The sequence below is a fragment of the Ischnura elegans genome, assembly GCF_921293095.1.
Source record: "Ischnura elegans chromosome 13 unlocalized genomic scaffold, ioIscEleg1.1 SUPER_13_unloc_3, whole genome shotgun sequence".
Lineage (NCBI taxonomy): Eukaryota > Metazoa > Arthropoda > Insecta > Odonata > Coenagrionidae > Ischnura > Ischnura elegans.
The window spans coordinates 9,736,541-9,751,824 of NW_025791659.1; the positions used below are offsets into that span (position 1 = coordinate 9,736,541).

The 15,284-nt window shown below is 41.6% G+C and overlaps 1 long non-coding RNA gene across 1 annotated transcript; it reads left to right on the forward strand.

Annotated features, from left to right (window-relative positions):
- Nucleotides 1-3,710: 3,710 nt before the first annotated feature.
- Nucleotides 3,711-14,075, forward strand: LOC124172855. The gene is made up of 3 exons (XR_006868289.1): nucleotides 3,711-9,642; nucleotides 12,506-12,643; nucleotides 13,681-14,075. It is a non-coding gene; the product is annotated as an uncharacterized LOC124172855 (long non-coding RNA).
- Nucleotides 14,076-15,284: the final 1,209 nt, after the last annotated feature.

Consider the following 15,284-nt stretch of genomic DNA (forward strand, 5'->3'; position numbering starts at 1 on the left):
AATTATTTTTTCACAATATAACAATTGAATTGTCTTTTCTTGACAATTTCATTCCAAATTCCCAAGCGTTTGCATTGAACGCCTCGATTTCCTCGTGTGTTAACACGAAGTGCTTCGGAACAATTTTCTCTTGTTTCCTTCAAAAAGGATTTCACATATAATGGTGCTTCCATATTTAGTTGTGCATGGTATTAGTCTCTCAACCTCGTAGTGCTGCCCTTCCTTCAGCTCCTCTTTCTTCAGGTACTTCACCTCCTCTTGCTGGTGAAGGAGCTTGGCATTGATTGCGTCCATCTGAAGGAAACAGAATATTAAGATAAAGTTTGAAAACGGCATTCAGTCGCCGACTATATTTCTAATTATCCTCATCAGCATAGCCTCCAATGGGGATAGCAGCCGAATTCCAAGCATTTTGATTGGTTCTTTGTGGTCATGTGACCTATCGAGACGCCTCGCGTTGGTTGTGGTGGTTGAGGAAACGACGAGCATATACCCTGTTCTTTCATTTCAAGGAGAAATCAATACCCCAATGTTAATGAGTAAGCTTTCTTTATTCAATGTATATTCATATAGTCCTCAAGTATAAGTACAGACTTAATAACACGCAGACGGGTGCTTTTAATAGCGTCTGTGGTACCATATCTCACTTTTGATTGTCTATGGTCTGTATAACACACAGGTTTTGGACCGTCAACACAATCACTTTGAGTCCTTATTCCTCCTTTCGAGTAGAATTGAGGTTTTAGCACTCGTACACATCCAACCAGATGATTGGGTGCTGGTCGTTCGCCAGGCGTCGTTTCCCCGGATCGGTAATGTCATCCTGGTTCGTTATGTTAAATCTCTCCACTACACCATTCTCATTCTCGAAGCCGGAGAAAGACACCTTCTGTCCGATCACTTCAAATGTCTTTCTCTGGTGTCGAAATACGTAGTAGTAAACCGCGTTAAAAAGTACCGAGAGCACAAAATCTGTGCCTCGATGAGGGATGTATACGATGTAAGTATCCTGATCTGGCTGCTTCTCCACCCGGATATTGGTGTACTCCAGAGAGGCTTCGGGATCTCTTTGCAGCTCAGCGACATTTCTGGGGGCCATGGTAACGTTGAACGAGCTAATAACAATGCAGGGCCATTTATATACTCGTAATAATGTTACACGACACGTGGTAATAGACGTAGCAAACTGGGCGCAATACCATATCTTCGATTTGTGTCTGGTTGGTATTCGCATTGGAAATGAAATTCATGATATGAGAATTGGGCTTTATACATAAGAAACCTAACTCATTATTAGGGTTATTTAAAGGAAACAAGATTATTTTCTATGATCATTTGACAAAATAAAAACATGTATTTTTAAAATATTATTTACGGCAAGACAATAGAGTTATCCTTCCTGGATATTTTAAGCATTCCCATTGAATGCCTCAATCTCCTCATTTGAGAGTACAAAGTGTTTTGGAAGGAATATCTTCCTTTTCGTGTTTTCAAACAATACTTCGGCTATAATGCTGCTCCTGTATTTCGTGACTGTTGGACAAAGTTTCTCCACCTCATAACACTGGCCCTCATTCAGCTCCTCCTTTTTCAGGTATTTCGCCTCCTCCTGTTGCTTGTAGATCTTGATGTTCAGGGCGTCCATCTGAAGTAGATTGAATAAATGGACATTTCAGCAAATTTTTTTCTTCCTAAATCCTTAAAGGACTTGTATTTAAATGTATTTTAAAACAAATAATATGTATTATACTCACGTCATCGTTGAGGATTAATGTTAAGAAGCACTTGTGTTGAGAACTGCTGGTATTTCTTCCTTGTCTTTGGGTCGTGTCTGTGGATGATACAGCTGTTGGTACTGCCGTATGGCGTTCTTGCTGTAAGTATGGCTATGAGAGCCCTGCTATACGTTTATATACTTAATTTCAACACACCGCAACACATTCACCCATCCCCCTCTCTCGAAGATCGAGGTGGATGGTGCGAGATTTTTGACATCGAGGTTATTTTCGTCAATCACAATCAGTTGAGCGTTAATATTTTTTGAGGGTCTTCTCTCTTCACTGATGCTGGTGATGATGATAACTCTGCAAGGATCTCGCATGCGGACGACCCTGAGGATCTTGCCGACCTCGCTTCCGAGACACACACCCGCCCTTTGCCCGGTGGATGAGATTTCGAGGCTCATTTGTTTGTACTCGATGTACTCAAAGAAGGAATAGTTTGTAGGGTTTCTCACTTCCATTCCAACATTGTTTTTTACGTTACACCATCACGCGGACTACCTTTCGTGTGGCTCCCACCCTTCGACCAATCTGGAATGGGTGGCCCTACCGGGAATAATTTAGAATTAATCCCACCAGTACAGCTCTATGGGTCAAAGGAACGCGAAGGTCCTTCCACCGTTACAAGGTTGTAGCCAAGGGAAAGGATTCAGTCTGTAAGACCTCAATATTCACGAGGAGATTTCGTAGCCTCATAGTTAGTGGGTGTGCGAACTTATTTTAAGCGTGTTAGTGGTTGATAGCACTGTGTATTTGTTAACGTCCTTCCTGCTGTGTTTGAGTTAGGTTAGCTTGTCGTCAGTCTGGTCCTTTGCCAAACCCTTCCATGGTCCATCCTGATATCCATGAAAAAATGCCCTGGCGGACCACAGTGGCGAGAAGATTATTAAACCTTCCCTCTTATCCTTTTGTGTAGGGGTTGGTAGATGTGCGTCTCAAACACAGTTCGGAGATAGAGAATACAGTGCAGACTGGGAAATATACCATCAAACATAGGTTTATTAGTACCGTGCAAAAGTTCATTCGTACCCGAAGAATTATAGGAATGGCCACACTTGGATAGTTTTAAGAGTAAAAAGACATCTCTTGATTGCCTGAACAAGTTATGATCCCTTGATTACCTGACCGTCATCGTCGTCATACGAAGAAACTCTAGTCTTCTTCATACATCAACCCGTACTCCGAACCTACTAGTGAGACCGTTATCGTCGTCATCCGAAGCAACTCTGGTCTTCTTCATGCATCAACCCGTACTCCGAACCTACGAGTGAGACCGTCATCGTCGTAATCCGAAGAAACTAGTCTTCTTCATACATCAACCCGTACTCCGAACCTACGTGTGAGACCGTCATCGTCGTCATCCGAAGAAACTCTAGTCTTCTTCATACATCAACCCGTACTCCGAACCTACCAGTGAGACCGTCATCGTCGTAATCCGAAGAAACTCTAGTCTTCTTCATACATCAACCCGTACTCCGAACCTACCAGTGAGACCGTCATCGTCGTAATCCGAAGAAACTAGTCTTCTTCATACATCAACCCGTACTCCGAACCTACCAGTGAGACCGTCATCGTCGTCATCCGAAGAAACTCTAGTCTTCTTCATACATCAACCCGTACTCCGAACCTACCAGTGAGACCGTCATCGTCGTAATCCGAAGAAACTAGTCTTCTTCATACATCAACCCGTACTCCGAACCTACCAGTGAGACCGTCATCGTCGTCATCCGAAGAAACTCTAGTCTTCTTCATACATCAACCCGTACTCGGAACCTACGATTGAGACCGTCGCCATCAAGCATTGAAAGTTCTCTTTCGCTGTTTAAAACTCATCTACTGCAAGTTAGTGTATTCTGATACTAGCCGGAGAACTGTCCGTGAAGGACGGTCGGCCAGATTGGATTCGGTCGGGACAGGCCTCCAGGACGCACTCCGCGTCGCATATTTTATTACGTTTAACAACAGGGTACAATATACATCATCCTCGAAGAGGAGGCCCGATCCCTTTCGGACCGCGCGCAACACAGCCTGATTGTCTATATACAAAGTCACATCGCTAAAATCAGGAACATGGTTGTACATAAAATTCATACTCTTCAAGGCGGCGGTGTCTACCGCATAATAAATGAGCAATTGCTGGTCAAACACTTCTATGTATTCCAGATCAGGTTGCGTTGAAACCACCGCCCACTGGAAGGGGGTAGCGTCCACGTATCCTACGTAGGAAACGCGGAGTGTGGAGCACCGTCTCACTTGGTGGAACACTTCGTCAGTGCTGTTCAGTGGGACATGCTTCCTAAGCGAGGGTGGGTTCTAATACCTTGGGGATTCTCCCTTGAAATCCCCAAAGGATTTTACGCGAGACTCGCCTCCCGCTCCACCTTGTCGGTAAAGCATGGGATAGGAGTGGGTGCGGGTTCAATTGACCCGGATTATAGAGGTGAAATTTGAGTAATCCTATCATGGCGGTGAAGATTTTTTTTAGTTGGAAGAGGTATGAGGATATGCCAAATTATTGTGGAAAAAATCGGAACAGACATAACATTCATGGTGACTGAAGAAGCACTAAGTAAAACGAGGCGATGCGGGGGTGGTTTTGGTAGTTCCAATCTTCATTTATGTAAGTGCAGTGAGTTCAACTTACTCTCCCACCCTCCGCCTCGCCGCTAGAATTGAAAACTCTAGAGCAGTCTTGCATATGGCTATATCAAGCTATCAACCCGCCTGGTCGTAACAGGGCCCACTGATCTTTATAGCCCTCTCCTCTTTCCCATCCCCCAGGTGAACTGGCCCGGTAAAACTCAATCTCTTGTACAACGATTTTCTCATCTGGGAATCTTAATGACATGGAATTACGTGGCAAATCAATGATGGCTCTACATTGCCTTAAAAATCAATTCCAAGTATGATAGGGCCTATTAACTTTTTAACCACTAAACATACTACATCACACTCCCGATTACCTAAGGTAATGGTTAACGAAGCCTGTTTTGTTGCAGGTGATGACCTGTGTTGGTCCGCCCCTATATCGCGGGTACGATTAATGGGTAGTGTTGGTATTTCTATACCTTGAATCTACATACACATTAACTCTTCCTCAGAAATCGCGGATTTTTGGCTCCCCGTATCGATTAATGCGATAACTGCATGTCCAAAACATGACAAACGGACTTCGGGACACTTCCTACACTCGCGATCCCCATCCCGGTATGGTTCTGACGCAAAGGGGTCGTTCACCTCACGGATAGATAGAATGGGAACCTCCAACATTAGACTTGGTCAGTTTGGGCAGGGGACGTCTGTCGGCCCAAACTCCACGCGTTTCCCGACGGAGGTGGGGTTGGAAATAAGGGAGGTGGGGTTGTTTGTTGACTTCATCCACTGACTGAGTTTACTCCCCTAACGGTCTCGCTTCTTTCCCTCAGGGCGTCTTCTCTAATCCGATGCCATTCTCTGTTTCCATTCTCAACGCGCCCCATTGAATAGGGTCGGCGGCGTTCTCCTGCTTGCATCGTGTTTACCTTTGGTGACCCACTTTCTGGCTTTCCTCCGTCTCCTTGGGATTGGTCGAACCGTCCCTGCATGAAAGTCCCTCGAATGATGAGACATTGGTTCTCCTCAACAAGTCTTGGGCACAGGGAGGAAATTGACGAATTAAGAGGGCCACCGTCTACTCCTAAGTCTTATTTCAGCTATTTTCCTAGTCGCATACTCTTGCATACTATTACTGGGTGCACGTCTATAACTTCCCGTAATTACTCTCAATTTATAATTGACTTGATGTTCCTAACTCCAAAACCTGTCATAGAACATTTTTCTTAAATCATCCATATCCTGTGGGAAAGGGAATATGGCATCGGCCCATTCTTTGGCCGCATCCTCCAACATCTGGTAAAACAAACGGGTTCTCAACCGCTGAGGAATGGCATAAATAGAGTAATGATTTTCTACCCCTCGCAGGTGAACTTTGAAATTATTCATCGCACTGCACTATATCAGCATAGTAATTTAAATAACGCCAAATGTTCCTTTCCCATTGGTAATTCGAATCCTTGTTATCTTTCAGAAGTTAACCCGCCATAGTGTAAATTTTATCCCTAACAGCAACCAGAAAAATCTGATGAAGGGTATTCATTTTAGTGTCTTTGTATGACTGTAATAAAAATGAATTATAATCCCAATTAGAAAAAGAAAAATTACGATTTTGCTTCGCTAAAAATTAAATTTTTAACACCCTGAAGAACCTACCGGTCTCGCTGCTACGTCCGACACCCGCCCTTTGCGGAGGGATCCCGGTCGATTAGATTCCGCGACTGATTTGGTTGTACTCCATGTTTTCAGGGAAGAGATAGTGGGTAGGGTTTCCCACACTCAATCCAACAGTGTTTTTCACGTGACACCATCACGTGGACTACTTTTCGTCTGGCTCCTACCCTTATATCTAGGATGGTTGGCCCTACCGGGAATAATTTAGAATTAATCCCGCCAGTAGCCCAGGGAAAGGATTTAGCAGATAAGAGTTTAATATTCATTAGGAGACTTCATAGCCTCATCGTTTGTGGGTGTGCGAAGTCATTTTAACCGTGTTTGTGGTTGATAGCACTGTGCATTTGTTAACGTCCTTCCTGCTGTGTTTGAGTTAGGTAAGCTTGTCGTCAGTCTGGTCCTTTGCCAAACCCTTCCATGGTCCATCCTGATATCCCTGAAAAAATGCCCTGACGGACCTCAGTGGCGAGAAGATTATTAAACCTTCCCTCTTATCCTTTTGTTATTCATACCCAAGGAATATTAGGAATGGCCACACACGGATAGTTTGAAGGGTAAAGAGACATGCCTTGATTGCCTGATCAAGTCTCCGCAGTTTCCATATCAGGTACAAATTCAAACTGTCTCTGAGAATCCTATGCTTTATGAATATGATTTGAATTTTGTCAACCATGTATATTGCATTCGCAGATCTGGCAAAATCCAGTTGAATTCCTAATTGTTCACAGCGAACATTAGTTTTTATTGAATCAAGAAGGCAGGCATAAAGGTATATAACATATATAACAAAATGCTGGTGTAGTTCTATTTACATATGTTTATGTGTGATGATACATTTCAATCATCAATAGAATTCTGAAGTCCGATGTACGTGATAGGCTTTAGAGCTTACCTTTTAGTGATTTTTCAGCTGCTTTGTAACATTCCTTCGCCAACTGTGAGCTCCGGTTCAATGCGCAAATGATCTATTAACTTTATCCCACTCATGCCGTGCCATTTGATTCGCGTTATAATTGGCAATTTTCAGCTAAATTTGAGGAAAAAATCATTACCTGAACCTTCTTAAGGAACTTCTCAGCAAACAGCTTTTAATGCCACCTATGCTTGTAACAATACGGCAATTTGAGGTTCGCTTTATGTTTGGAAATAGGAGGAAGTCACGTGCAGCCATGTCTAGCAATTATGCTGGCTAAGGAATCGTTACAGTTTTGTTTTTGTCCTGCAAGTAATGAATAAGCGATGAAGCGAGAAGCAAGTAGTTCATCTGACATTAGTAGCTGGTACCTTCCTGTCAATGAGAGACAAGTTTTAACTTGTTTGAGTGGTGCAGTTTAGTTCTTTTTCGAGAAAGATGAAAGTACATCCTTTGAGATCAGAGAGGAAGTCAAACTCTGCTTCAGCAAATGCGTAGAGCACTGTAGCACCCTTCACAATAGTTTCCATGGGGCACGAAAGTACGGTAGAAGAAATGAATCCTTCGTTAAAGGAAGTCTCATTACGCTGTAAGACTTTTGGGAAGGAAATTTTTCTCCTTCAGCAATGAGTTTGAAATGTTTGAAAAATTAAAATATTGATATATTTTCAATGTCATCGTAAATTACTTCAGGTAAACTTTGAAATTCGTTATCGCACAGCACTATATCAACATAGTAATTTTAATAACGCCAAATGTTCCTTTTCGAATGATTATTTGAATCCTTGTTATCTTTCTGTAGTTTAACCGCCATATTGTCAATTTTATCCCTAGTAGCAACCAGACAAATCTGATAAAGGGTATTTATTTTTGTGTCTTTGTGTGACTGTAATAAAAAGAATTATAATTCCAATGAGAAAAAGAAAAATTACGATTTTACTTTGCTAAACATTAAATCTTTAATATCAAGAGGCTTTCTAGTAAACTTTGCTCTGATATTTACATGGCCTTACCTGTCAAATATAGCGGGAATATTCGACCTGGATCAGTCAACAACAATTATAAGAGGTGTTGTGATGCATCTTGAGCACCAGCAATCGAAAATTTCTGCAATGTCTCTAATTAGAAAATCGGTACTAGTTACAATGTAATCTATGATATTCCATTGATACACTGGAATTTGAAAATCTCAATTTATAAACCTCCACATCTTCCATTCAATTCAAAAATACATTATAACAATCAAAGCGAAAGAAATATTGCCTACCACCAGGAATTGAAATTACATAACACCTTTTCCTAACCGTAAAAGGAGTCCTAATAATTAGATATCCCTATTAGTGCAATCCTGCAGACCACTAGTCATTAATGGAATAAAATCGTATTCATTTTCATTTTTCCTTACGTCACGGATAATAAATAACGCAAGAGCTTAATGGGATTTGTATTCTATATGCTTATCGATGGGAGGAATCAAGCCAAAAGTAAAAAATTCACGTTTACTTATCCCTTGCCGCGAGAGAAACCATAAGAGAGCACATGTAGGTGGATTTATATTCTATTTTGGAATTATCCAAGTATTCCGAGGAGCATAGTGTGTCTGATACATAGACAATAGTGCTGTTAACGTGAAAGATTTTAAGGTGGGTACTTTAAGCATGGCTAAAAAGTTAGACTTACCAAGATCTAGATGGTGATTATGTCGTCTTTGTAGAGATCAGATGATGTCGTCTTTGTAGAGTGGTTTCCAAGAGGAAGTTCTCGGATCAAATGACGAGATTTCAATGAATGTTTCCGTCTTCGTTCGGTATTTATAATGGAAAATCTCCTCCTACTCCTCAACGGTTGGCTACAAAGTGGGTTGAGAAGACTTTGCATGACGTCAGCTGCAGAGGTATTCCAATTGAGTGAAAAAAACCTAGCTCAATTCTCATGGGCAGATGATCCTTTCGCCCCAAATAAGGTAAGAAATGCGCAAATCTTGCAACTGAATGACGCCACCAGCGTGGAGAAACCCAGTTCAATTCTCTCCGGGTGGATTGCAAAGTCGTCACCTCATATAGGGTAAGGAGTGTGCTGCGCTAGCAACTAGGTGAGGTCAGCAGAGTGAAAAAACCCACTCCATTACCCTACGCATCGGGCTTGATGCAATGTCCTATCCTGTTTCCTTTCACCCCAAGTAAGGTAACGAGTGCGCTGTGCCAGCACCTGGGAGTGGTCAGCAGAGTAAAAAACCCCACTCCATTCTCCTAGGCATCTTGCTTAATGCAAACTCCTTTCGGATTAGAAAAAAATCATCTTCCTAGTTTTCTCATGTTGCAGCAAGTAGAGCTCCTTTATATAAAGCCTTAGCTTTAGGAGTCTCCATCATTCAACTCTACCGCCGATACCGTCGTCTACTACCGTCATCTTCGTCATGCGAAGCAACTCTAGTCTTCTTCATATGTCAACCCGTACTCCGAACCTACCAGTGAGACCGTCATCTTCATCATCCGAAGCAACTCTAGTCTCCTCCATGCATCAACCCGTACTCCGAACCTACCAGTGAGACCGTCATCGTCGTCATCCGAAGCAACTCTAGTCTTCTCCATACATCAACCCGTACTCCGAACCTACGAGTGAGACCGTCGCCATCAAGCATTGAAAGTTCTCTATCTTGCTGTTCAAACTCATCTACTGCAAGTGAGTATACTCTGATACTAGCCTGAGAACTGTCCGTGAAGGACGGTCGGCCAGATTGGCTTCGGTCGGGACAAACCTCCAGGACGCACTCCGCGTCGCATATTTTATTACGTTTAACAACAGGGTACAATATACATCATCCTCGAAGAGGAGGCCCGATCCCTTTCGGACCGCGTGCAACACAGCCTGATTGGCTATGTACGAAGTCTCATCGCCAAAATCAGGAACATTGTTATACATGAAATTCGTACCCTACAAGGCGGCGGTGCGTACCGCATAATAAATGAGCAATTGCTGGTCAAACACTTCTATGTATTCCAGATCAAGTTGCGGTGAAACCACCGCCCACTGGAAGGGGGTGGCGTCCGCGTATCCTAAGTAGGAAACGCGGAATGCGGAGCACCGTCTCACTTGGTGGAACACTTCGTCGGTGCTGTTCAGTGGGACATGATTCCTAAGCGAGGGCGGGCTCTAATACCTTGCGGTTTCTCCCTTGAAATCCCCAAAGGGTTTTACGGGAGACTCGCATCCCGATCTAGCTTATCGGTAAAGCATGGGGTAGAAGTGGGAGCGGGTGTAATCGACTCGGATTATAGAGGACAAATAAAAGTACTCCTCTATAATCACGGCGATCAAGATTTCGTAATAAGAAGAGGCATGAGGATATGCCAAATTATATAAGAAAAAATAGGAACGGATGTATCGTTCAAAATAACGGTAGAGGCCCTCGGTAACACTAACCGAGGGGAGGGTGTTTCGGTAGCTCCAATCTTCAATTATGTAAGTGCAGCGAGTTAAACTTACTTTTACGCGATGTATATACATATTGTAACCCACCTTGCCGTCGTCCGTCCGGGTTCACTTTCTGAGGGGTGGGGGAGGATGGTTTGGAGGGATTGCTCAAGGTGAGCGGGCCGTGGTTCGATGGCTAGGGGAAATGGAGGGAGGAATGGAAAGAAAATTGGGGTAGGTTCACTTGCTGAATGGAGGCTGGCGCGTACGAAATAATGAAAGCTTACGTAAGCGTTTACAATTCCAACACGTTTAATGAGCACTTCAATTGGAAAATGTTTCACAAAATACATAAATGAATTAATCTTTGAATAACACAAATTAAATTACTGCTACTGGCCAGTTATGAACCTAATAACATTAATTAACAAATGACAGAAAATAAAATAAACCCTGATTACAATCGTTGGCGTGAAATATTATAAAAATGCTTGAAAAATGACAAACGCCAATTTCAAATAAACTCTTATTGTCCTACAAACTACCATTAATCATTCACACACACACGGGGACACGGGGGAACTCAAAAAAATATAAAAAAAAATGTACGGGAAAATATCACTGTTCTTCTTCTCTTGTACGGAAGAAAGAGGGGAATGGGGAGTGGGGCTCTTCTGATTCTGTTGAAAATTTGGGGATATTGGTGGCTAGAGTACTTATCACTCTCGCTGATCTGCTGGTGGAGAAGATTTCCTCGGCTGGCTCGATACTGCGACTAGTATTGCTGTGGGATGAGAGAACTCCTGTGTTGGCGCCGTGGATTGACGTCTTCTGCTGCGCGTGCTAGGAAGATACCGTCTTATCTCCTCTTTCCAAAGTCACCGCCGTTTAATACTCGCGTCTTTTTCCACGCTGGGCTGCCTTCCTTTCTTTCTCTCTCCTTACAGAACGGGATGGTTGTCGGAGCAGAGCCTCCGGCCGATATCTCCAGTAGAATCATCCTTGCATGTTGTCCGCATTTCGCTTATATAGCCACTTTCTGGGAGGGGGATGGGTGAGCGGAAAAACCCCGGGCATCGGGTTTTTTCGGCTATTCGTCCGTAGGGGAGGAGGGGTGGTTTCTGTGGAGGGTGGGGTTGGAGGATTTCATCATCTCCGTACGCAGGTGTTCCGGCTTCACAGTGGGATGGGGAGAAACATGCTACGTATCACGTAGGCACCGGAACTTTCCACTTCGTAGACGGAAGAATTGTGGGAGGGATGGGGGACGGGAAAATACAAAATCTAGTCATTCATTCATCACTTTACATTCACACACACATTCACACAAAATTACATAATCATTTACATAACATTAGAAAAAACACTTTACAATATTTATTAGACCCTTCATAATTTACGCAAGCCTTCCCTACCTCGTAAATGCCTTTTTACTTCACCATGTACCTAGCCAAACGGCAACGGCTACAATATATAAGTATGTGGCCGATCGAGGAGAACGCACAAAAATGGTACTAATAAAAACATAGACACACGTAAAAAAGGGACACTCACAAAAAAACGTTCAGACGTTTCAGCGGGTTGACCCGCTATCCTCAGTGCTGAAGGTGAACCGCTGCAGGCAGGGTTAGTTCCTCCAGTAGCCCTCCTTGGTGAAGTAGTCGGGGTGGAAGAAGGGGAAGGGAGGGTAGGGTTTGTTTTGGCTGTTAATGGGCGATGTTTAGCCCGGGCGTTTCAAACGCCCTTTCAACCCAGATGTGGGCCATCTCCCTCGTCCTCACCTCGATGATAGTTGCCCTCTCTGGCAAAACTTCAATGAAGGTTAGGGAAAAACATTGGTCGAAGGTACTGTTGTGTGAGGAAGTGTGAATGGGGATGGGTTCATGAAAGGGGGGAGTTGTAAAACTTACCCTGCCTGCAGCAGTTCACCTTCAGCACTGAGTATAGCGGGTCAACCCGCTGAAACATTTGAACGCTTCTTTGTGAGTGTCCCTTTTTTACGTGTGTCTATGTTTTTATTAGTACCATTTTTGTGCGTTCTCCTCGATCGGCCACATACTTATATTATCGCTTAGTGCGCTTTCATCAAGATTGTACATATAAAAATATATATATTTATTTGAAATTATAGGATGGAAACCACCACCACCACCGCTCCCGTCAATGCTACCACCAGCACCACCACCACTCCGGTCAATGCTACCACCACCAGTATACCAACTTTACTGCAAGCGATGTTACCGCCAGCTCCTCCTCTTCGTTTTCTTTGGTAAGCTGATTTTCGTTACCGTAAAACGGCCTGACTTTGCCCCAAATATTTTGACTCCTCAGTTTATTTTTTGTTTAAATTGCTTGAAATATTTTTAAAATTTTTTATTTCTTTCAGGTTAGATTGTTGATATTTTACAGTTACTGAAAATCACCTTTTTAGATCAGTAAAGTATTAAAAATATTCTTTTTTGTTTTTTAATGTCGTTGGAGCAAAGTCAGGCGTGAATCGGGTGACTTTTCCCCAACATTTTATTCCTATTGTAATATACTCAAGAAAAGATTTTTAGAGAAATGAAACATCATTGGAGTATTTTAAAGAGTTTATATGTTAGAAAGTATTAACTTTAAGACTAGGCTCCTGGCTTTCTTTTATATTTAGAGGGAATTTTACTACTTACACCAAAAATGAACGAAAATGAAGTGTAAGGACATGGGAGGGGAAAGGAAAACAGAAAAATCAAATTCAACAGTAATTTTACGATAAAACATTGAACATTCCCACGTTATGAGAAACTATGTGACTTTTCCCCAAGAATATGTCTGGGGTAAAGTCATTCCGGATTTCTCTGTTAAGGTACCTTGTCCCAGAAACTTGCTAATATAATTCTTCGTGATTGATGTGAACAAAAATATGATTTATGCAGCTGATCTATGGTAAATTTTGAGTAAAAAATACATAAATCACCTTCTGGAAGCGTCTAGGAGGCCGACAATCAGCAACTTTTTACATAAAAACTTTAGTATACCACAAAAACACCCTCCTCACAAAATCAACAGCACCCTTCACTAGAACATGCAAGACTACTGGAAAAACCTTTTTATGTCTTGCAGTGTTGCCAAAGAATCCAAGAAAAATAAAAAACCTCTCCCAATCGACAGCATAGTATCCATTTCTATGAAATGAAACATTGTTTACGGGGTGGGGAAAAGTCAGGCCGCTTGGGGTAAAGTCAGGCCGTTTTACGGTATGTTTTTTTGTTAATCAAAGGTGTATTTATATCTACATTTATGTATATTTTATATTCATTCTTACAGGATAAACCGCGTGATAGATTACGCCGCGCGCAAGAAGATCGCGCTTATTTGAAGAAAGGGGAGTTGGAGGAGGGGCAATTGTATCGGGTGGAACGTCTGGAGAAGGTGACCACCCGATACGGTGAGGGTTTGGTGGGGAGTATTGTATTTCAGGGGAGGAATAGGCAAATATTCCTCCCCCGAACATTTAAAATGAGAGGAGCGAAGGTGATGTTATATAATTATGGAGACGAAAAATTCAAAATTTATAAAAAAAATAATTAATCAAGATAAAGTAAATTAAAAAATGCTTTCGATTTGTTTATTTTGTGTAACTTTAAGGTCCATCATCCCTCAATGATAAATTTGAAATTTATCTAAAAAAAATTGTTAAAAATTAAATAAATTCAAAAATGCTTTCGATTTGTTCATTTTATTTTTTTAACTTTAAGGTCCATCAAGCCTGAATAGATCTTTTCTCCTATTTGTTCAAAATAAGGGAGTTATAGACCATCGCAGGAATTATCCGCAAAGTATAGAGGCCACACCCTTGGTGTGAGGTGATTTCTTTCACACACAAAAGATGTGTAGTCACGTACTCATCAATATTCAAATTTAAACTATGGTCCTATTTGTTCAAATAAGGGAGTTATAGACCATCGCAGGAATTATCCGCAAAGTATAGAGGCCACACCCTTGGTGTGAGGTGATTTCTTTCACACACAAAAGATGAGTAGTCACGTACTCATCAATATTCGAGTTTAAACTATGGTCCTATTTGTTCAAATAAGGGAGTTATAGACCATCGCAGGAATTATCTCCTGAGTATAGAGGCCACACCCTTGGAGTGAGGTGATTTCTTTTACACACAAAAGATGAGTGGTCACTTACTAATAAACATTCAAATTTAAACTATTGTCCTATTTGTTCAAATAAGGGAATTATTAAAGATTTTCTTACAACGATACCTGCTACCAACCTGTTCTCCTAATACCATCACTCATAAATTGGCCCCACGAATGTAAACTACTTGCTCTGTCAAAATGTTTTTCAACGGAATTGTCTTTACTAATCCCCCGACTTTTTTAGGTGAAAATTAATTAAAGATTAATAATTTTATTTTCAATTCTGATTTATTTGAAATTTTGTCCTCAATTCTGGTTTATTTTTTGTTTTACCGTAAAATTAACTGTTTTTCAACTTCATGAACTTTATAACTCAACCTAGGGAAAACTATTAATTGTAAGTCTAAGACATTCATTTCCCACAATAAGTAGCAAAAATTAATGTAAATTGATGAAATGGTTTTTTAGTATTTTTAGAACGCATATTTTTTTGTAAATTACTTTGTTTGTAATTTTTCTATGATCACAAATCTATAAAAATTTTAATATTTGTCAATGTCACTAACTTGAATGAATGTCATGTTGCCATTCATTGAAGGGGGCGGCGCCGGGACAGTGCAAGTTACCGGGAGGCAAGGTTTCGCGCGCTAGACGTGGCAACACAGCATTCGTTTTTTCTCCGGCGTATTTTTTAATGCCCATATGCAAATATGCTACCCAAAAAATCACGCATTTTTGCATCATGGAAAAATTGCAAGTAAATTAAAAAGTGTTTCTATC